The sequence below is a fragment of the Parasteatoda tepidariorum genome, chromosome 3, assembly GCF_043381705.1.
Source record: "Parasteatoda tepidariorum isolate YZ-2023 chromosome 3, CAS_Ptep_4.0, whole genome shotgun sequence".
Lineage (NCBI taxonomy): Eukaryota > Metazoa > Arthropoda > Arachnida > Araneae > Theridiidae > Parasteatoda > Parasteatoda tepidariorum.
The window spans coordinates 63,669,412-63,695,301 of record NC_092206.1 but is presented as its reverse complement, the minus strand read 5'-3'; the positions used below and the strand labels follow the sequence as shown (position 1 = coordinate 63,695,301).

Genomic DNA, 25,890 nt, shown 5'->3' with positions numbered 1-25,890 from the left:
GATGCAGCATACTGTCTTTGTTAAGTTGAAGATAGCACAAGTCAGAGAGGACGTCACCAAGATGCATCCACTGTTACGGTGTGATTCGAACCAGCCACCTCCACGCTTATCAGAGCTTATCAGAGCCACGCTTATCAGAGCTTATCAGAGCCACGCTTATCAGAGCTGGCGATACCGCTCTGACAGGGAGGCCCCAAGTAAAACCTGTCTCATCGGATCTAAATAAACAAAATAGGCTTACTGTATTGTCCCTCCACCAAATTATTTGAAGCGCAAGGGTAAAGAGTTAGAGTACCACTGTAGCCCCAGATGTATTTCTGAATGTTCCTTAGTGATATTCTTAATGATTTGATTAATTAATTATAAATTTATTCACGATTTCAGTTCATATTAAACGTTTTTGGATTAACCAAAATGTACTTAAATTTATAAGAACCGTCATCCGGGCTTATATTGGAGCACTTTTGTTGTGTAAATTTTGGACACTGATTTCAGCAACAATTCTTGAGTTTGCTTTTAGTTTTCTTTCTGTTTTGTTTCTGACGATCGCTTTCGAGAAATTTTGTATTTCATGTTTTAAAATTCGGAGTGTTTTGAATGTAAGTTTATAAGCTTTTACTTATATGTAAGGTAATTTCATCACAAATTTATTAGTCTTATAACATTCATCACCAAACTCTTATTTTTAAGTTGAATTTATAGTAACCAAATTTTAACAAATCGAAAGTCATCAGTTTTAAGTTGTTTTTTTTAAATACGATTGATCCTATTTCCATTGATTATATATTTTCGTTTGCAACATTAATTTTTAGATGTATTTCCATTTTTTTTTGTTGGTATTGTGAATTTATAATTGTTTTTTGCATAGATAAACGAATGCCACCAGACTTATCTCACTAAAACTGATTTTATTATACCCTGGGTCAAGCTTAGGAATGTGATGCCTAAATTGGCACTTGAATAAGGGAATCGCAAAAAAAAAAGTTAATTTCGATTTTATAGAAACGATAAAAAGCTGTTTTTGATTTATTTAGATATTATAAATTGATTATTAGAAATTTTGAACCATTATTTAACAAGTTTATATTATGTTTTAATTTTTACCTCTTTTTTTCATAGACTAATTGTTCTATTATAAAAAAACTTCTGCTTTATGAGTAACGTCCTCTGCCCTAAGTTTTAACCCTTTCAGGGTCATGATCATTTAAATATGATCATTTATATATGATCATTTATTTATCATATATGACACGAGCCTTTCTGATTCTAGAGGCCCAAGATAACATGGCGCGATCTTAATACGGTTCTCTCTCATTACAACGACCCGGACTCGTGATATTCAAGTTTGGCCTAAACTTTTCATCACGAGTCAGACTCGTGAAAAAAATGCGAGGGGTTAAATAACATAATAAAAACAGAATATTAGACTTTTTACGTAGAAATATGTAACTTAGAAGAATATCATAAACTAATAAATGGAATAAAATAGTAAAATAAATAATAAAATAAAACACTTAATTCAACTTCATCAGTTTAATTTTTTTAATTATTTTTAAATATTACACAAAAATGATAAATTTTAATTTTCTGCTTTTTGTAAGACATTCTCAAACAAATTCCACTCTACTCAAAAACATATTTGTATGTCATAAAGCTGTTCAGAAGGCTACATGAATTGAATTTCATAACCTTCTAAGAAGTTTTCATTCGAATAAAACTCTTCGGCCAACGAGAATAAATATTATATTCTATAGATAATTGTATAGAATCATATAAAATATCTGTAGTATAGAAGTATATAAAATAGATACATGGAATTACAGATGTTCTATAGATAGATATTCTAGATATTTATAAATAGACAATCGCTTTGTAAAGGAAAACAAACAGAAATTTTTTTAATATATTTTTAGGTTATCCAATGTTATCCACATTAGACACTAAGTCAGAATAGGTTATGTTACAATAAATAGGTGTATAGTGTGCAAAATAAAAAGGGAACGACCAAATCAGCTCTGATCTAGTGACTGAAAGATGCAATCTCAATGGTTCGAGAGTTTATCATTAAATTTGTTAAATAATTTGAGCAGGCAATATTTGAAGCTAAGAAATTAGGCATGAAAGCGTACTTTCTGGGAAGAATAATTACACATTTTCTCTCAAGAATTCCGATATTTGATCCTCAAAATTGAGAAGTAGTTGCAGAGCAATAGATTAATCAGGAATGATCGGGGATGGCCTGGTTGGTAAGACGTTGGACCCATGTTCAGGAAGTTGTTAGTTCGATCCCCACCGGTCAAATGACTGGTACACATTGAATCTTTCTGATCATAAAGTCCTCCATGTTCCTACAACAAATTATACCTCAGTTGGTACTGAATTGGAGATTCATCGCTCTCTGGTTCAGGTCAAAATTAGATCTGAGGATGAATTAATGGGTACACCCTATAAACGAGCTGTGAGGTGTGTGTGGCTGAAGTATTTTTGGCCATAGATGGCGCCACTGAAAGCAGAAAACGCACCTTTTGACATAAATTCGCTTGGTTTCCGCAAGCAGACTTGCTGATATTGGCAAGGCCGGGATAGTCTGGTTGGTAGGGCACAGGGCCAATGTCCAAGAGGTCGTGGGTTCGATCTCCGTCGACCGAAGACTTCCCGTGTAGTAAATGGTGACTGATGCACGTTAAATCTGTCGAGTTTCAAAGTCCTCCATGTTCCCATAACAAATCATACCTCTGGGGGTACTGATCAAGAGTTTCCTTGTTTCCTGAATTGGTTCAAAATTACAAGGCTACGGAGTTGTACATTAGTAGTCGTAAACCCAAACTTGAGTCGGCTGTTTAACAGCGGTTATAAAAATAATATAAAAATGGCATTAAAAAAACAACAGAGTGAGTCAAAGTTTTGGCCCCCTAATGTTAATTTCACTAATTCTTTATCTTTTCTAAATATATTCTATCTTCTATCTATTTCTTATCTTTGAACCTATTAAACTGAATAAAAAAAATTATACACTCAATAAAGAATCTTGTTTGCTCAAATATATAATTAAAATAATGATTTTCGTAAGAAAAATTTTTTTAAAAACATCTATTGTTTTCTATTATAAATTCAATAATTATTTACTATTAAATTTATTTTTATTAATGTACAAATTTGTTAAAGGTCATAAAATGCTTGAATTTTAATGTACACAAATTTGAGAATAATTTTAAACTATGTACGTAGTTTTCAATAACAAAATCCAGAACTTGACCAAAAGCGGGCGAATAGTTCTTGATAAAAGAAAATTTTAAAAAAAATATGACTTTCTTGAAATTTTCTGATTCGCAAACTGTTTTCACTAAAGTTTTATATTTTGTCATTTTAAATTAAAAACACAAATTGCTTCATAAAATTGTATACCTTTCTATTCAAAAATATTTCGATCGCTATTAAATGAAATAGATTATTATAAAAAATTTAAAAATGCTTCTATTGTATCTTGCAATTGTAGTCAATAATTCGGTTTAAAATGATTGATTTGTTATGAAAATAGTTAAACGATAAAAATTTATAAGTGAACTAAATTGCTCTAACTAAAAAACTGAATGAGACGTTAAATGATTTCGTACTCAAATTTCAAGCGAATATTTGTAAAAGGTGCTGAATTAAGGAAGTATATAATTAATAATTTATTTAAAATACATCCCAAATTGTTTCGTCTATGGAACTCTAAATGATCAAACTTTTTTCGGCAGAACCCCGACTTTGAAAAAAATAAAGTATATAAAAGCAATGTAAAATAAAGTATATAAAAACAATGTTAAATAAAGTATATAAAAACAATGTAAAATAAAGTATATAAAAATAATTGCTAGCGTTATAACCACTAAAAGACTACTTTATTTTGAAAATATTTAAAAGAATGAAATTTTTTCATAGTTTTGTTCATTAGTAGAAATTAGATTTTATATCTGACAGTTGAACTTGAACTCTTGAAGCTCTATCGCATTTAGTTATAACTTGTTTTCGGTGTAAATACATAAGCTGAAATTTAAATAAATAAGCAATCTGAGTTTTGAGATTCGCTGAAATGGAAGCTAAAGGAACTGAAAAACTTATTTCTATTTAACCACCAATCTATTTTTTATTTTGGTTTGGAGCGTTATAGGAAATACTAATACAGTTTTTCACAAATGCAGGTTCTTTTTCATAATTTATTCAAAATATTATTAAAAAAATAATAATTTGAAAAAAATCTATTGGTATTTTACTTTAATTTTTTGAAGAGAACAAAAATATTAAATAAATGATTGAATATTAATCATATACACTTAAAAATAAAGATTTCAAAAATAATTACTGTGAAATAAGAGCATGCCCCAATTCTGGGAACCCTTTTTATCCTATCCCGGAACCCTCAAGTTTGCGGAACACCATTTGGAAACTGCTAACGTAGAGCATGAGTGAGGAAAACATCTCGAAATAAGGAAATATATATGTTTTTGGAAGAAAAAGAAGGAAAGTAATCGAAATACTTGAAACGATGCATTTTTTTTATTCTTTGCAAAATAATATTTACTGATGTTTAAATTACAATTCTGCATTTTATCATGTCATCTTTGAAATCCATATGCTCTAAGTTGCCAAATCAGATGTAAGAATATGCATTTTAGATTATTTTTCTTTCTATTCATTTATTCTTTTATTTCATTTTATTTTTCTATTTTTTTTTAAATTTTTATTTTATATATTTACTTATTTTTTCACATGTTTTTTTGTCTTTCGTTAGATTCAGATTTTAGATCTTCGAAATCGATTCTCAATTTCAAAATTGCATAACATCAATTTGAAAAGTATTGTCTTAAAATTTAAACCGGGAGTGAAGTTGAATTCTTCTCATTTTTACAATTAGTAGTTGATTATTTTGTTTTTTCTTCATATTTAACCATATCTTTGGAACTATTCGAACCAATGGGATAACTACAAGAAGTGTAGTGTGGGTATCTCAATCCAGAGTGATTGTTGAAACGTGTCATTTGTTTACGTTAGCAACTGTTTTTTCTATTTTATTTTGAGTAAGCCAAGCCCATGAAGTCTCAATTCTTTTAAGCGACACAGTCTATATTTTCACACAAAAATTCTTTCACGAAGATTTCAATTATTTCACTACATATTTCATATTTGACACAAAGACAGGCATGAAGCCATGAAGAACATAAACACACTAATTATGCATCGAAGTTGCTAGGCACACAAAACAAATATATATCACGGCTACAATAATATAAATAAATAAATAATAAATCTAAGTTAAGTGAAAGACGAATTTAATATAATTGCCCTGTATTTAATTAACTTCACGTTAATTAACATTCTAACTTGAGAGGGAAAACTTATTCAACTTTAACCCGCTATTTTGCTTTTAACGATTTTCTAGCGCTGACGTCATAGGTCACATGTGTGGGTATCTGTGATCGTCTTGAAGTGCAAATACCCAATTAAGAAATATCAATTAAATTATAAAAATTGTTTATCCGAGGATAACTCCAAGCGAAATGCTTTTTTGTATAATTTTTTATTTTTAATTCTTTGAAAAAAATCTGATTTCTACCACTTAAAATTATATAATATTAAATAACTTAAAGCGTGAATGGAATTAGTCAGATTCGATAAATGAATGTTTAAAAATGTGATTTTCTTTCTTCACTCAAACTATTTTACTAACTTTTTAGTTTTTTACATAGTTTATAATGTACATTTACATATTTTAAAAATTTTATAATTTATTTTTTACATAATTTAAAATTTTACGTATTTTTTAAATTACATATTTTAAAACAGTGTAAAAATATGAAAGTCGTATGATTAAATTTTTTAATCGATTTTAAGTTAAATTTTTAAAAAAATGTAAAATGTTTTCATGCAAAAATCTTTTTTTTAAATCTTCTTTTTACTATTTACTATTTTTATCTTTCAGTAAATTAGTTTTAAAATTACTGATTTTTTTAAAATTTTTTACAGAGTTTGATTAAAAATTTCTTGAGGTGTAACAAAATAAGCGAAGATAAAATTAACATTAAGGGGGCATCTGATTAAAGTATTGGCTCATATATATGTCTGCCGTTCATGTTTTGAGGTTGCGATATCAGATTCCGTAGGAGAAAAAGGATTTTTATAGAGAGAAAGTACATTTTTGTTTCTGAGTTTGCAAATTAGTACGTAAATATCCGATCAGTAGATCAAAAGTTATTCAAGCCTTTTTGTTTTTAATTTTGACACTGTACAGCGCCAAAAAATTATGAACCAATCTTACTTACTAAATTCAAAAAGTATCTATCGCAAACTGTAATCTAAGTAATTTATAATATCATGCATGCGTTAACTTTACTTTATCAAAACGACTGATTTTCTTATTTTTTTAAAGGATTTGATGAAAAATTAAGGGGAAAAAATTAATATGTAATGTAGAGATCTTAAAAAATAAAATTTAAAATGAAACAATGGTTGGATAAAGATAATTTTTTATTCCAGTCACGTTTCGCTAAAAGAATACCCCCTAAAACTGAGAAAATAGCTCGTATGAAAATCGTAGAAAAATCGCATTATCGCCAACCCTAATGCTTGCTTAGATATCTTTTCCACTAAACTCTTAAGTTCTTTCTCAATTAGCTAAGCCGATTAGACGCAATTAACTTCAAAGGATCACTTGGGAAAAGTTTTACATTTCCTGTGTGAGTAATTAAAAATTGATTCATTTATTACTTTCAAAAGTTCTTATTGGATAATTGCGTGAATAAATGAGAATAAAGTAAAATACAAGGTGTTCCTTAATAACCGGCTTTTAGCATATTTTTAGAATCCTCAGCAAAATTGTAGTCAATAACGCATAAACATCTTGAGGGTGTCAAATTAATATTTAAATGTTGAAGAAATTAAATTCAAAATTAGAATTAAAAAAAGCAGTATATACGATATATATATATAAACCAATATGTTCTTTATAAACTAGTGAGTTCAGACCAAAAAAAAAAAAAAAAAATTTAAAACATAATTTTGAAAAACAAATTGCAGCCTTCTGAATAAAATTTCGGATTTGAACTGCCCATTTCCGAATTAGATATTAGTAGTTGGAAGTAGTGAGCTGCTTATAGCGAAACTACCGTAGTAGCTATTTGTTTCATATTTTGTAGTGTAGGGAGCAGTTTTTTAAAAAGAGTAGTTGCTGCATATTGATTCAGTGGCGAATGGGTGCATTGAATAATGAGGCAATTTTTGGTAACAAACAAATTTAGTAATAGTAAGCAATAGAACAACAATATGATGGTACGATATTTTTACGGCCTTCCAATGAGCCATCCATTCCAATCCATTGCCAGCCACGCAAGTGATTATAGAATTACTGTGAGGGATGGCAACGCCCTCTGTTGCAGGCAGAAATAAACAGTAGTGTAGTAACAATTCGTAGCAGTAGTGTAGTGGGTGGTGTAAAACAAGAAAACTTTTGTAGCGATTCCTGGCAATCCATGGACACAAATGACAATGACCCTGTGGCCGTTTATTAGAATTAAGCATTAATAAAAATTACTATTATATAAACTAGCCAAGATCAAATTCTTGCATAAATGCAATAAACAATTCCTTCCCTTGCGTTATTTATAAAAAAAATGTGTGCACTGAGTGATAGATCATTCTGTGAGTCATGATGGATTGATGCAAATGATCACCGATCTCTGAAAATATTTACTGATCAACTTATATAACCATAATAGAATTTTAAAAAAAAACTATTTCGAAAAAGAATAATAAAATTAAAGTAAATTTATGAATTAACTTAATGTTTTCTTTTATAAGCCGGATTTTAGCCTAAATAAAATTTTTCTGCAATCCAGTGAAATATTTCACCATTTCACCTCCTTCTCTCTAGAGGAAAACTATATTTTACAAATTCTTGCTTACTCAAATATGATGGCGCGAAAACTCAATATTTATGATAAGAAGGACGCTGAATGGAAAAGTTTAAAAGCTTCTGTTCTGGTTTTTGCAAATCTGTAGGCTAATTGCAATTGAAATTTGAAATCAACAGTGGGAAATTAGAGAAACCGTCTAATATAAAATCTAACTACTGTGTGCAATCCATTACATAATGAGAGCTTTCGGTTAGTCTGCCTTGTGTCTGGATAATGAAAATCATTGACTGGAATTGCTTTACTTAATTCAAACATAGACCTAGAATAGTCACTTACACGTCATAGAGAAGTAATTTAAGTCTCAATATAATTACTTGTCTTGAATATTTATTCATGTTACATTTAATGTAACAGGACATTTTTCGACAGCAAGTTATTTTCGGGAAATTGAATCTTGTTCTTGTCTAATTGAATCTAAATTGAATCTTGTTTCGATTCGCCATAATTAATGATAAATAATTAATAGTTAATAAATAAATTAATTTTATGATAATTAACTATTAATAATTTATTGATAGAATTTATTAATTACATACTAATTAATAAAATTAAAATTAATTAATAAAAAACATATTTTACTAAAAAGTTGTTTTTTTAATCAGGTGCAAATATTTACTAGTGCATTTTCTTAATAATGTAACTGTTTAGTAACGTAAATTTATAAGAAAGGTGAAAATAATTTAAAATAGCTAATGTCTTATAATCATAGGAAAGTATAACAGAATTATTTTGAAGTACAACAAATAAATTTTATGAATCAGATTTTAAACATGGCAAAAAAATTTTTCCTAGATTACTATTTTCTCAGAATTAAAAAGAAAAATCATGACGAAAAGTAAATCTAGACGAAAAGCTTATCATTAAATATCAATATGAATAGCAATAACAAACCTCTAAACAACTATTTTTTAAATAAAAGGTCTAACTAGTTGCATAAAATATTTTCACTTAATGAATTCTGTCTAGACTAAGATTGCAATGAATGCCGTAATTCTTTTCTGTAAACACTCCGTCTCGTCACTTAAAAACTACTTTAGGATTTGAATGCGTAATTATATGAAACTTTATGAAATAAATTTAAAGGTGTATGTTTTGTTTTTAAATAAAATCGACTCATTTAAAAAATGATACATATAGTGTTTTTGAATTATGAAACTAGAAAATTTGAATTATGTTTTTGAATTATGAATTATGAAACGAGAATTTAGGGCAACATAATGATAAGCCACATTTTCAAGTTATTCGGGAGAGTGTTTTTTTAAAGTGGTACTTTGAATAGCGAAAAACAAAGTATATAAAGAACAAATGAACGTACGTAATTCTCCAAAAACAAATGGAAGTACATTTCGTCAATTTATGTACTTTCATTTGTACTTTATTCACGTTGTATTTTGCTTAAGTCTGCATCAGTGGTTCCTAAATTGCGTTAGGGTTCCCTGGAAAGGTAATGGGGGTTCCAAGGAGTTTTCTCAAATCGAACTTCACAAACACTGGGTAAATCATTAATGATTCAGCTTTTTAAATACAAAAATCTGATTTATATTTGGTTTGTAAGGAAATTTTCAAATTTTTGCATCTTAGTAAAAAACCAACATTTCATTTAAACACATTTTAACACATTAAACACGACGTTTCATTTTAACTTATTTATTTATCATGTGATGGCATATGTAACTTGATAAAATTTCCTTGATAAAATAACTTGATAAGTGTAGCTATCATAGTTTTTAAAAGTCAATTACTTCACAAAGTATCTGATCATTAAACATTCTTTTTGCGGGAAATAGATATATATTGCATAGGAAAGATTAATATTGAGCATAAGAAAAAAGAATTAATTCCAATAATTTTGAAATTCCTCTGAATAAAGACATCTTGAATGAAAGCAGAATGAATGACTCCATGTTTTGTCTGCAAGAAAATATTTATTTCGTTACTTTTCGATAAATTTTGATTCTCAGCTAATTAGATTGTTACCCGTGTGTCGTAATTCTCTAACTACGTTAGATAAAGGGACTCTAGAAGAGACCTTTTGTATTGTTGTTTCACTTCTGAGTGATACTGCACTTATGCAGTCTAATATTCCACTCATTATTTGTTCCTCAACATGTGAAATTAGGATATTTTGAAAAATAACTTTAAAAAAATTCATTCAAATAGAGAAATTTTGCACTTTAAATTTAGAATCTTTTATGGAAGTAGCCATGCAAATCACGCATCTTATCCGAAATGAATTTTAATTGGAAGAAGTAATTTTTGAAATACTAATTGGACATCAGCATGCGAAAGCACCTACAGCCCTGCTAACTATTTTTCAAAAATGCTGGAAAAAAAACTATTATCCTTATCAATGCACACACAAAAAGAACAGCGTAAAGTACTTAAAGTATCAAAGTAAAGTATGTCCGTACCGAACCAATTATGCGCATAGTTCTTATCACAAAATAAAGTTATTAATAATGTGTAAATTAATACTAATTGAAAATATAACTAAATAAATGCAATTGCATATTTAAAACTATTATTACTCATAACGAAAATTATACGTTCAGCTTTTACCATTAAAAAATATATTTTTTTATAATTAAATATTGCACATTATTTACTGAAAATTTTTGATCACTAAGCAAAGTATGAAATATGAACATTATTATGTATTTGGTCAATCACTCTACAAATTGCCTACATTTTTTTATAAGTCATCCCTTACAATGTTTAGACAATGTAGGATATATAAACCATCATATATTAATCATTATATAAATAACATATACTGTATATAATTACGTAAACAATATATACAGTAGCAGTATATAAATACATAAGCAGTATTTCATGCTTTTTCAGACCATTTTAGGCATTTTATGGAATTCTGAATTTCATATATTGATTATAACATAATATACATTTTATTCCATGTTATATTTAATTGTATTACACGTTAATTACGAAGGGAGAGCATACAAGGAATTACTGTTCTATAGATCGATTTTCGAAAGGAACGTCTATATCGACCAAGCAAGATGCACTCATGCCTGGCTTGATGTATTAAAGAAAGAACAGATATCCTTAACAGATATTTACTCTTAGTTAATGGAGCGTATTTTTAAGGTACATTTAATAATAATTCAAACATTAAAAACCTTACATTTGTTTTAAGTTACATACTTAATCTTGCTGAGAGAAACATCCGTTCCATTGAAATGTTACGAAAGTAATTTCGTCTTTTTTTTCTGATTTTCCCCCCACATTTTGATAATGCAATATATAATAGCTTATAAGTTATGTTGAATTAAAAATAAACTCTCTTCGTAATAATTGCTTGATTTGGAAATTAATATGATTAAATTTAAAACACAATTATACTTAATGTAATTAAAGTGTTTAGTATGATTAAATTTAAAATACAAATATAAAGAAAAAGTAAACTGAATTATTATGTTACTAATTTATTAATATTGCTTCTAAATTTTAATTATCAATAAATATATAAAAAATGAACAATGATTTTACACGATAAAGTTTTTAAAAATGCATTTTTACCTTAATATTTAAATTTCAGGTTATACCTGTTTTGACAAATGCAATGCTTACTTTTGAGTATTTCAGTGCGTTTATAAAAATACGAGATATCCTAAAAATGGCTAATGTTTCAAAACATCAATTCCCAATCAAAAAAAAAAAAAAAAAAAAAAAAAAAAAAAAAAAAACAAAAAAAAAACAGAAGTGAATACAAAGACAGTGTTTGCTGCAATTTTTTTAGGAAACTAAAAAACAATTTTCCGCAAGTTTTAAAAATAATAATAAAATTCGTCAGCAGATAGCGATATTAAAAATAAAATTGTTTTCGCCGATTGTCAGACCTTTAGAATTAAAATTCGTCAATAAATGAAAAATTACAACTGAGAAAACTTTAAAACATTGTCTTCAAAATAGCTATTATTTGTAGCAACAAGAAGGCCATGTTTAAGGAAAAAAATTAATCGACACCTGTACGAATATTTTAGTCGGAATGATCTAGCATGCAGCATAAAATATGGTTTCATTTTTTAGCCAGCATCGCCATCTGTTGACAAACCATGATTTCGAACTATAGTAAAAAAGTTTCCTGATTAGGACGCAGTAATCTGAACATTTTTTTAAAAAAAATCGTTTTCTGTTTCTTTAAATGTATTCTTCTAACAGTTGGTAATCTCTGGAGACCCAGGATTCTAAAACAATTACTTAGCAAAAAAATAAAGTTGTTAAAATTTAGCATCTATGCCCTTAGAAAGATAAAAATTCCCAAAAGGTTAACTAAAAATTATAGGTTTGCGTATGGGACGTAACTAATTTCTGTTATGCAATTCAACCTAATAAAATTTAGCCCAAATAGGGTTCAATTTAGGCATAAAAAGAAATCCTTCGCTTTATAAAAAAAATAGCTAGTCATTATATGTTTTGTTGAAATAGTGAAGCCCAAAGAAAATAGCTTTTAGTTTTATGATATTCAAACTAGAGAGATTCCTTACAAGTATTCGTTGCCTTATCCGGAATGTAACAATCAATTTAACGCAGGAAGTGTCGCTTTCTATTATTACCATCTCCTGCCCGGTTTTGGAGTTGAGATGTTTTTATCAAGTGTTGGAATATTTTTTGTCTGCGATGTTATGGTTTTGATTTATTTTGTCAAAATACTTTTGGAGACGGTGATCATCAGTCCAATTTTAGTTGTAGTTCAGGTAGCATCTTTGTAGTATTAAGCATAATTTTGGCGTGTGAGGTACACTTCAATTTGGATATCATTTTGGGATATTTGTCTCTGAGAAAAGAAGAAAGTCGTATAGGAAAAAAGTGATTTATTAAGTAAATATTAAATTAAAAATGGCCATGTTCAAAAATATAAAAATAAGTAAGTCCCTTAAAGGGATCAAGATAAACATTCTCTTACATCGAGAATTTGAATTAGGATAGCTATACTACGGTTGGGACTGAGAGGTCCTCAGTCCTATTCCCTATAATTTTTAATTGAAGATAATTTTAAATTGAATGAATTGTTCCCAACGGTCAGTTAGGAGCATGGGAAGAGATTCATGGTTGGCGAATCATCGAAGGATAACATAGCCAAAAATAAAGCCAACCCCCCATAATTAATATTAAATTTGAAAACTATTTGGTGAAAGCGAATTACCAAAAAGATTGTTGGAATTCGTATAACCATGTAACTGAACCATATCTGTGGTAAAAAACAAAGAGTTATGAATAGATTTTTATAGATTATCCTGTGGTAAGAAATGAAGAGTTATGAATAGATTTTTGTTTTCGATTTTGTCGCGATAGTGAATTAATGAGTCTTACATTAGTGTTGAAATAAAAAGTTAGTAAAATAAGAGCTAAAAGAATAAAGTATTTTACATTCGCTTTTTATAAAATGTAATAAAAACCAAATTAGTTTAATTTAATTAAAAATTTCGATTAAGAAGGATTAAAAAATAAGTTTTAGTAATTAAAGAAATTTTAAAATCTAGGAAATGTGTAATGCCTATTGTGGCATTACAATACTGAAATCCATTCATTACAAAATTTCTTTTTTATGTCACAGAAATGATTTTGAAAATATAAAATATAGTTATGTTTTAAATACACTGCCAAAAAAAGTTTTTGCTTTGTAATCTTGGATCTATATCATTTGTTTGCCTATGACATACTTATGAAAGATTTATCACTGTTAATCAACACTATGAAAACCTGCACGAAGATGTAGACACAATTAGCAAAGCTTAAATAGTTTCAATTATAATTTATTAGTTGTCACGCTTCCTGGTAACTTGAACGTTATGAGATTAAGCAAAACACAGTTTTAGCAGTTTAGCTCATCAAAATAGAGCTTAACCATTTTCAGCATCATTCGGCACCAAAAATAATGCTATTAGTTGAGACCAACTCACGACCAAAATCAAGCAATTTTCTCCGATAATTTTGCTCTTTAGTACATAACATATTTTGTTTATATTACCGTTGATTTGAAATTATTTATTTTTTTAGCAACACGTTTCAAATGCGTACGTATACGAAATAAACGAAATACGCGTGATATCAGATAATTTTAGAAATACTAATTTAGTGATCTAGTCTTTACATGCTATGTGTGCTGATTATTTTATTTTATAACTTGCGTTGAACAGCCGACGAAGTACTGAGCTTTCGATTATCAATCTTAAACTCCGTATTATTTTAACGTGGAATCCAACACTGAAGACAAAAGTACTCTTCATTCAAGCAGTGGGACAAACTAGCCTTCGAGGAGGATTTTTTTTATAGAACCAACCCCCATTTGTGCTATATGGGCATGAAACTACGAAAACCTCGTGTGGTGAGCCCAACGGCAAGGGGATTCCAACTCATGATTCATTCACCACTCAGGATATTTTACTTAGCAGCGGTCGTAGCGAGCTGGAAATAGAATTCCTATTAACCAGTGCTCATTGGGATTCGAACCTGAGACAATCCATTGGGAGGCGAGCGCACTATTCCCTGATCCCCACGACTCCCATGTTGATGATTGATTTTACCTGACCTAACGAATAAAAAAATAATTGATTCTTAAAGAACAAGACTCTAATTCGATATGACAGCAAACATTATTGATGTTATATTTAAAATATTTGTAAAAAAACCCAGAATAATTTCAAGTTTAAATTACAGCAGTGCCTAATACTAAAATGATGCGAACAATTTATTTTTTGAACGCCTCTCCCATATGGACTCATTGAAATATTTGACCGAATTTTAGCATCTGGGGCTAAAATTGCCCCTTCCACACGCTATCCAAATTTTAAACGGTGTTCGATTTATTGAACAAACACACATAACTAATCCTTCCTTTTATTAACATAAGAATGTGAATTTTAATTAACACTTTGAGCACTCGCCTAATGCTCAACAAGCTATTCTAACAAGCTATTCAAGGTACATCATAGCACTGGAAGTCACTTAATATTTTTTAAACAGTTTATGAGATATTATTATATATTTATAGATTTTACGTTTTTATGATTATTATGAGTAAGCGTTCTTGAAAAGTTAGCAGCTCGGGATTGCCTGGTTGGTTGGACGTTGGACTTATGTTCGTGATAACGGGATTTCGAATCCCGGTGGCAGAGGAAACCCCATGTGCAAAATGGTGACTGTTGCACGTTAAATCTGCTGGGGTCAAAAAGTCCTCTAAGCTCACAGAACAATGCAATAACTCTGGGGTGCTGAATTAGAGATTGATCTTTTTCTGGTTCAGCTCAAAATTATGATCTGTGGATAAATTGATGGATATAGGAATGAGTCTACTATGTAAAACGGGCTGTGACGTGTGTGTGACCGAACTTCTTCCCTTAGATGACGACACATAAAAACATGAAATACACCCTCTGACTTAAATTCGCTTGGTTTCCCAAGCAGGCTTGCTGGCATGGCATGTAGGTAATAGAAGCAACAGCAACAACAAAAGTTTGCAAATTCAAATTTTGCATAAATTTTGTGAAATGAAATTTTTAAAATAACTATAAAAAGTTACTGTGATGAAGCAAAAATGCAAGGGGAATTTATTTCGGTTGCGCGTTAAATTTATTTCGAATTTCTGATGAAATCCATGCGGCACTTGAGTGGTAATTTACATACTAGTGGTAATTTACATTAATAAATAAAAACTATTTCTAAAATAATCCGAAATGTCCTTTTTTTAAATTAATATTTGCAGTTTTCTGAATATTACTCGCTGTAGAAAATGTTACCTTATTTAACTAGCTATCTAATTTATAAATTTAATTTATTTTGCGAGGTATAAAACAAAAAGAAGAAAAAAAGGAAACAATCTGCCATGTATAAAATATATATTAAAATTTAATTTTAGTTATTTTAAGATGAAAAATTTCTATTAGGTTTTAACATTAAGTTATAATTTTTTCAAGTGTCGTAAAAAGATTCTAAACAAATATTTAAAAAATTTTTCAATAATTGTAAACTGAACATAATTAAATTGAATAATTCTTGCTAAAAATAAAGATTCAGTTTGAATCTTTATTTTTATGATCCGAATATCGCAAAAAATAATTAAGATCGTTAAAAAAAATATTTTAGGGGAAAAAAAAAGTATAACATCAAAAAGTCCGTATTTTTTTCCTTCATTAATCTTATTTCGGGTAAACATAATTTGTTAATTCACTTATCTGAATATAGTGGTAATTTACATAAATTAAATGGCGTCAAATGGTAATGCATTATTCAAGATTAATAAGACAAGATGTCTTTTTTTTTTCATCGAGAATATTTAACTACACGCGCGTTTTTTTTTTCATTACTTATTTATTAATTTTATGAAGATAATTATTTTAAACTATTATTTAGAATTGTAAGCTGATTTACTTCATAATAGTCTACTTTTAATAAATTAAAAATTATTTTATATTTAATAACAGATTTCTACTTTAAAACACCGATTTTAATGTTTTACTTAAAATTTAAAAAACAATATTGCATTTTATACGATTTGGAATATAGTTTTCAGATCATATTATTAGCAATAAAAATTGTGTAGGTATATTTCTAAATTAAAAAAAAAAAAAAAAAACATAAGAGCTTTAGCTGGTGTTATGCATTTTTAGATTACTTTTTGTTTTTCTGTGAAACTAAGAAATTTGAAAATATAAGTGTACATAAAATATGTATTGCGTACGATGACACAAAGTAGTTTTTAACATTTGATAATACATTTAAGAATTATTAGCTGTAAAACTTGAAAGAAATATTATGCGGGGCTTCTCTATATTCCAAAGAAGTGCAACTACAGATTTGAAACTTAGCTGGTCCAATAGCCAATTTTATTTGTGAACTTAACACTGAGATTTTTTTCTTAATTCTATTTCGTTAAAAAATATCGTAGTTTTAAGTGCTTTTTGAATTCGTTTTTATAACGTATTTTGCTTTTCTTTTTATCTTATAGCCTTTACACAAAGGAAAAGTAAGAAAACCTACTTATTTATATCTGTAGATTTTTATTATTTAAGCTCGATGTTTCTTCTTGAAGCGCAAAGAAAGAAGTATGGGTTACCATAAATCTATCAATGTTTACGTTAATTTTCAACTGACTTAATCTAAGATTTGGTTAGTACTTATTATACAAATTGAAATACCAAACGAAAATAACTTGAAAATAATAGATCATCAACAGAGCATCAGCGAGTTTTTATATCTAGACACAGCTCAAAATGCATGTTTGCAAAAATGGACATAGCTCAAAATGCGTGTTTACGAAACTAGACACAGCTCAAAATGCAAGTTAGCAAAAATGAACACATTTCGAAAGGCGTGTTTATGAAAATGGAAATAGCTCAAAATGCATGTTTACGAAAATAGACATAGCTCAAAATGCGTGTTTACGAAAATGGACATAGCTGATAATGCGTGTTTTCGAAACTGGGCACAGCTCAAAATGTGGTTTTCGAATGTTGAGCAATTAACCCAGAATTTTGACACCGTTTCATTTAATAAATTGAATATTGTGTAGTATAATGATATACATATTTTGTATGTATTAAGCATGTATCAAACTAAAATGTATTAACATATGTATTTATCTAAATTAAATGTTTGAATGTATATACCTGTACAAAGAATGTAGACATGTGCGTGCGTATTTACATACCAATAATGCATGTATTTTATGCACATAGTTGCGTGCAATATACGTCCGTGGTTTTGTACGTAAGTACATACAAAGAATTTACGTTTGTTTTTACGAACATACAGACATTGTATAGTACAATGTATTTACACATATAACTAAAATGTATCACATACAGTAGTTAGACAAAATAACGGAAACGCTTCTGTACTAATAAATTTTTCAATATTGATCAAGAAATAATTAGAGAATCATTTTATAACTTTAGAATTGTTTATATCATGCGATTTCTTATACTTTTTGATGCTTCAAAGCTTTCAAAGGTTTGAGGGACCGACAATAAATTACAAATGGAAAAGTATTTTTGAACACCCTATACCAAAAAATTGTAATAATAAATTTCTAACTTTTAGCCATTGTTTTGGTTATTATATGCAATTCGTAAACCTAGCTTAGATATTTATGGAGATATATACTTTTATAAGGAATTAATTTCTTTGCCTTACGTTTTTGCTACAACTTTAAAAATATTTAATGAATTAATTACAAAATTATTGCTTTGAAATTTGAGAAAAAATTTGTTTAAAACTACGCAAGATATTAGTAAATAAAGTAGTTCTTTTATACTGCGATTGCTTGAGAAAAACTTAAAATTTTTGTCTCATAATTTTGTAGAAAATCGTATTTGGCATATATTAAAAAAAGCCCAATTTGAATGTCTTAAAAATTTAAGATGCTTCAAGCAATTTTCTAAGTAGTTTTTGTATTTTGTTTTTAAAAAAAAAGCTCAAAATGATATGGGGATTTCCACAAACTTTATTTCGTACTAATATGCAAAATATATTTTAAAAAAATGTCATTGTTGGGGATCATCCTTCATAAGAACATCTTTTCTTTTGCTCGTTTTCTTTTCTTTACAATCATATTTCGGTGTATAAGCGTTTTTTTTAAGAAATTATCTCTTGTTATTTAATTTTGTCTTATGATAAAAAATAATATTTGTAGAAATCCCCTTATCATTTTTAGATCTTTTCAAAACGTACAAAAACTACTTTGAAAATTGCTTCAAACTTTTAAAATGTTTAAGATATTTAAATCGAACTTTTTTCATTAGTTGCCAAGCACGATTCATAATAAAATCATGAGAAAAAAAATGTTAAATTTTTTCAGCTCATGCGCTACTTTAATTACTCATATCGCTCACAATTTTAAGTAAATTTTTCTAAAATTTTAAGACAATAATTTTGTAATTAATTTTAAATTGCTCCAAAAATTTTGATTAATTTTAGTGACAATTTTTAAAGTTATAAAAAAAAGATAAGATAAAAAAAATTAGTTTTTATCAAAATATTCATATCTCCGTAAATATCTAAGGTAGGTTTACGAAAGTTTGCTAAATTATTGCATATAATAACCAAAATAATTGTTACAAGTCAAAAATTCACTCCTGCATTTTTAACATAGAGTGTTCAGAAACAATATCTTCCGCTTGCAATTTACTGTCGGTCCCTTAAACCACAAAGCTTTAAACTTCATTGAGAAGCATGAGATTGAATGAATGATGAAATTACATGATCTAAACACTTCTGAAGTTATAAAATGATTCTTTAATTATTTCTTGAGAAATAAGGAAAAATGTATTATTATAGAAGTGTTTCCATTATTTTGTCCACCACCCGCATATTCTATACGTGTATGAAAATTCATGTACCATTTTACCTACATAAAAGGTATGTACGCATGTATATGCATACAATATATATAAAATAGGCGCGGATGTACAGCCAGCAAAAAATAATAATAATAAACGAAAAAGAAACGGGCCACTCTTATAATTTTGGAGCTGTTGGTCTGATTTACATTCTGTAGAGCATTTTAGCAATGCTTTATAGAAATTTCATAAAATAAGGATAACAGTTACTGTAAAAGTAACAGAATATACTTATTTTGTAGGTGGGTGAATGGATCAAACTAGTTAGCTAACTAGTGCACAGTTATTTTATGACTAGCTTTTATCTGGTTAAAGCAAAGTTTGAGTGACCACTAAGATAGATATATAATTAAAAACTTTTGCACACAATTGTAAAATTCATTTATTTAAAGATAATTCCATGCAAAAGTAACTGTTAATAAATATTTATTATTTTACTTTATAACAGTTAAAAATATTTTGAATGGCAAGGTATACAATCTCTTAGATCATTTTTTTAAAAAATTTAATTTTCCATAAATACTTGCGTTTGCTTCCAAGTACACATTTATTTTATTTTACGATTAAAATGTAGATTTACAAATCTGCGTCCTCGGAAATAGTCTAAGTTCTTCAAATTCACTTTATTTTAAGGAAGTTGGAAGTTACTTAAGAAACACCAAGACTGAGATATATAAACTGAATCCTGAATCACGCTCTTAACTAAGAATAGCATTTAGAAAACTTCCATTTTAAGTCAAGGGTTACGACGATAGGCCAAATAAAGTAATATTCGTATTTCTCATTCTTAAAAGTAAACGTTGTGCGAAATCTTCCTAATGAAGCGAGGCTCTGATACAGAGTCAATAAGTGCTCGAAAACAAACACTGTGTCCAGATGAATCATTTATGTGACTGAACTATTACAGTCCGAAGAATACTAGCTTTGTGCCGATAGAATAACTATCTGATGATTTGTCATCTAAATCACCAACTGCCGTCAAATTAGGCTCTTTATTAAGATGTAACAAACTGGGATATTTGAGCAAAAGTTGCACAGTTTACTTTTACAATTAACAGCTGAATATCCCATCCTTAAGCAATTAAGGCGAAGCTTTTTTAAAACTAAAGTTTTTCTTTCTTAAACAAACTTCAAAATAAATAAAAGCTCTGAACCTTAACAAAGAATACAACATTCCGGTTTGCTTTGTAGGATTTGCGTTTTGAAGTTTTTTGCCTCAGAAAACTTAACCCTTTCTAAGGCCGTGGGAAGTATACTTACCACCAATTTTTAAAGTCCATGGTGAACTTCTTTACAGCATTTAATATAGGCTTCCATTTGTTAATAACTTCAGCTTTCTTGAAGTGCGTTTGAATAAAATTGGTAGCCATTAGTTAGTTTAAGAAAACGTATAAAAGTTATAAAATACATAATTCCTTTTGAAGTTTGTAGGATTTCTAAAATATATTCTATAAATAACGAAAAATAAAAATTAATAAGTTCCTAATAGGTCGTGGTAAATGAACTTAGTAAATAAACAATTANCATTCTTGGTTTTGCGAAGCAAACCAAGCAAGAATTGCGAAGCAATTCTCCGGGGGTTGGCGAGCGTCAGCGAGCAGGGGGCGGAGCCCTCTAGTACTAGAAATAAATGGCAGTTAAAGGGTTAAACTTCGGTTTCTATAAAAGCATAGTTGTTGTTTTAATTAAACGTGCCCTTTTGTCTAAAAATAACTTCAACGCTTCAAAATTTGGTAATTTTTTCTTCGTTTGAGATAATTCCCATTCTCTCAATGAATTTTTGTTTAGTTCCCTTCGAAAACAATAAACTAAAACAGAATCCCATCTATTAATTTGTAGTTTTAAAATTTGCAAATTGTTTAAACAATCATCTGATATGTTAGAAAACATCCTCAAATCTATAGTTAGCTCAAATTGCTAACTAGGCTGCATAAATAATTTTTCTAAATGATAATAAACAAGGTCTACTTCATTATGATATATCTTTCTATGTGTGATCCAAGTCTCGCCAAAGTTAACATCCAAAATGTTAATCAAATTCCTTACCGATAGTGCTTCCCCTTTTACCGATAATTTCAGACATTGTAACTTTTGAAAAATTGACAGTAACTTATTTTTACGAACAGTGGTAGAAAATAAATCCCGCAATGATATCCAAGTGAAAAGATCACCTGGAAAAGTTGGCAATTTTAACTTCAAAAGATTAGTATTAGCCTTCCAAGTATCTGGAAAAAGTGAAGTCGAATCTTAAGTGAACTGTTGACTTGTGAACTCATTGTTTCGAACTTTCAAAGATAATTTAAAATTATCCAATTTATTTATTATCCCGAAAAGTTTTTCTTCATCGCAACTTACTAAGATATCCTTAAATCGATTCGAGACTTCTAAATTAAGTTCACTTAAATTCACGCAAGCAGATATCACAATGTGCAACATAAAAACTTGGATCTTCTAATAAAGCTTCATTAGAATTGGTTACTCTTGTTGCCTTACTTTTGACGGCTCGCTTCAACTTAAATAAATCACCCATGCTTTGTTTATTGAAGTCTGTAGCAAAATTATCACCTTCGAAATAAAAGGTTCGAATTAAAGAGCATCTCAGCTCGATGGACCAGTCTCATGGGTAAAAACTTGTTATAAAAAAACGCTGTGCCTCAATGGTAAAGCTAAACCATTTATTTTAGACTAAACAAAATTTGACTTATCGATACACTTATTCGATAATAATAATATTAATAAGCTTTTTGTCTTAGCGTGGCGTTAACAAGGGTGGGTGTTGCCTTTTTATCACTCATTGAAAAAAAAATGCGTCTTTTTATATTATCTAACATTAGAGGGAAAACTCTTTAAATATTTCTCTGCGCATTAAATATCAAATTTCGACATTAAATTGTTTTGGTAATAAAAGAGAAAATATTTAAGGAATTTAACTTCATTAATATTTCAATTTTGTAAAGAACGTTGTTTTAATTGTATGTTTGGGATGTCTTCTTGTAGAAAAATTAATCTGTCGTTTGTTTCGTAGGAACGGTATGCTAAGCTGATATTAAGATTATCTGTTAAGCATCACTAGCAGCCATGGAATGGTAAGCTGTATATTAATTATGTAAAGGTTGTGCTTTATATATTATATATGTGCCTTGTAGTTACGGTTTTGCCTTTGAAATTATTCAATACAATAATCATTTTTAACTAAAACAATATTTGTTACAAGATCTTTTTATTATCTTCATTGTTTTCATTGATTTTTATAATTATAAAAGAGAAGGGAAGATTCATAAGAGATTATAACGTATTTAACTTATAAGAATATCATTAATTTAGGTTCGTTTGGAGATGTTTCGAAGCTATTAAAAGACACTAAAAAGTTTTAAACGCAATATATCATATTTTAAAGCAATTATCTCATTTCATAAATTAACTTAGTTCAAATATAATCAGAATTAATGACAAACCAAGCATTGTTAATATTAAAGGCTATACTAAACTTAACGCAGCAACTTTGTATTTGTGAGAATCTATTCTCGAAAATTGTGATAGTCTTGCATGCAACTCTTAAGATACTGATCCACTTCAGCTTTAGTAGTTTGAAAACATTTTTAAAAAAAAATACTGATTTTTTTAAATAATTGATCTCCTTAAACTGATATATTTTAAATACTGATATATTTTAAAGCAAATATCTCATTTCATAAATTAATTTAGTTAAAATATAATCAGAATTAATGACAAACCAACCATTGTTAACATTAAAGGCTATACTAAACTTAACGAAGCAACTTTGTATTTGTGAGAATCTATTCTCGAAAATTGAGATAGTCTTGCATGCAACTCGTAAGTTACTGATCCACTACAGCTTTAGTAGTTTGAAAACATTTTTTAAAAAAAATACTGATTTTTTTTAAATAATTGATCTCCTTAAACGTGTAGCCTAATTATCCTAAATAATAAAAAAATCAATGGTAATTGGAATGAAAAAAAGTATTTACAAAAGGGCAAATTCATCAGGAAAGTTGACTATCAGGAGCTGGTCAGAAACATTAGCGTTATGTTAGATGCGGAAAAATAAGGTTGATTTTTATTTTGGTACGATGTACTTCTAAAAACATATTTTACTTATCCAATAACCTCAAGTCATTGGAAAGGGGGACAAATAATAATAAAATTCAATAATTATTTTAGCTGTTTTAATTGTAGCGATATGTCATTCAGTTTTGAGCAGTATTTCTTAGTGGTAATTGGGTATTTGCAACTCTAATAGAAGCGAAGTGATAGTGCCTCATGTAATTTAAATCAAATTTAATTGGAAACTTGTAAGCGACGTCACCCGTGTACGTCGAACCTGATTGGTTTCTGAATCAACAAATGTCATGATTTACCTATGCAGGTATCCAGTTAATATTGATAACTCACCAATATTACCTCGTACGAATAACATATATTCAAACAGAAATACATATTTAAACTCATTGTGCTAAAAAAAATAGATAAAATAAATACAGATATCATGAGAGTGTTTTTATTTACTTAAACTAATTGTACAGCATGGAAGAAATATCAATTAACATCTCTCTCACGAAATTTGTTCACAAAACAAAAATTTCGGGAGATTGACAAACTTTACAGAATTCAATGATGCCATGCAGTGAAAAGGAAATATTAACAAAACAACTTAAATCACAGCAATATTGGACACAACAACACATTAAACGAAAACAAGTTCAACACGTTGGTTCATTATAAAAGTAAATATATATTTGATATGGTATCAACTAACAATAAAGTTTATTCAGATAAATAATATTAAGGAATAAAAGCTACATAGGTACCTTAAGTAACATTTTATATTTATTTCAGTAAAGCAGAATTCGAATGATTCACAATGAAATTATCACAGCTTTAAAAATATTAATTGAATGAAAGAAATTGAAGTGTAGTGAATGGAAACTCTGAGTAGATTAATAATGTAAGAGAGAGCATAAAAGTATAAGCCATGGCATAAATTATAAAATATAAGGAATGCAATTAATGTATTACTGATTTACATCAAGCACTTTTTAATTTTTCCATTTTTGTTAAAAACAAAAAATTCAAAAAGGTAATGAAATTTTTCAACTCTATGCAATTTTTTAACAGAGAAAAGCTTAAAAGCTAAAGTTGCAAGCTGTTGACTGCTTTATTTAGACCAATCTAGAGTTCGTTATGGTTGACGTTTGTTAAAAACACTTGGTATAATACTTAATCGACGCCTTTAACATATATTTTATTGAATTCTTGCTGAAAAAGAAATAAAACAGTATACCCATTGCCAGTCGTAAAAGAATATTCTATCAAGTGAGAAACAAAAACACTATTAAACATGACACGTTTCTGCACTTTTATACATTAACCCGTCATAAATTTCTTTTTATAGTTGAACGCACTTTGAAAATGTGGTTGGTGCAGTTGCCTTACTTATTGAACATAAGCTGTGGATGGAAAAAGGTTTGTTTTTGCTCATAACTTTTGCCCTTCTTATCCGGTGGGGTCCGCAGTGTAGAGACACGGCTCCCAGTAAAACACAGAAGTCCAGCATTACTGTCAGCGGTCAGTGAGCTGGAGGGTGACCTCCTTGATCAGCCTGCATAGGGACCTAGGGTACGCGGTATTGGTCCTTGCTAAATTTTTTTTATCATAAACTGCTTAACTTCCTCTGCAAAGGTCGTCTAGCTACCAATGTGGGTGAGCCATTCCCTCTACTGAGGTTCAAAATTGTGGTGGCTTGTCTTCGGATCATTTTTAGAGATTTTTCTCAGATCGTTGCTAACAGCCCATTGTGCAGCTCTAATGCAAATAAAGAACTATAACTTTGACTACTTTTACCCGGTTGTCAAAAATGGAATTATTATTGCGTATAGAAGATTTTTTCCCCACTGTTTGTATCAATGTTCATCGTCAACAATTCGAGCGAATAAGACTAGACTTATATCTAAATAAGGTAGCTTCTATCAAAACAATTCTGCATTATTTATAATTTTTAAAAAAACGTAATGTTTAATGCATATTTTTGAAATTTCAAACGAAATATTTTGAATTAATAAAAAAAAAATTAAAAAACATTATATCGCTGTCAGTGTAATAGTGTTTTGTCTGTTTGAAGTTAACGTTATTAGCTTTAAGCAATAAAATTAATTATATTAAAATTAAACAGTGAATTTAATTACTGTAACATTAAGCCACGTAGTATTTAATTAGACTTACTCTTTAAGCTGCGAATATAATTATATTAACTTTAAGCAACAAAATTATCTTTAGCAAATTTCACAACATATATTGAATTTAAGTTGCGAAATCAATTATATTAACGAAAGTTTATATAAACAGAGAGCAAACAAAGCACTGATAACAAAAATGTTTTCTTAATATACCCTTTAAACTTATAACCTAATTTTTAAATGGGGATTCTATGTTAATAGTTTTAGTTTAATTATTGTAATCAAATTTAATTAAGAACAGTTCCTAAGAGTCTCCATTCAAAAAGTGAGGTAAAGTTCAAAACATCTGAAGTGAGAAATTGGATGCATCCAATTTGATCT

At 28.6% G+C, this 25,890-nt stretch overlaps 1 long non-coding RNA gene across 1 annotated transcript; it reads left to right on the top strand.

Moving 5' to 3' along the window:
• Positions 1–291: 291 nt before the first annotated feature.
• Positions 292–24,960, top strand: LOC122268840 (uncharacterized). Its single transcript, XR_006224706.2, has 3 exons — positions 292–599; positions 22,341–22,401; positions 24,729–24,960. It is a non-coding gene; the product is annotated as an uncharacterized lncRNA (long non-coding RNA).
• Positions 24,961–25,890: the final 930 nt, after the last annotated feature.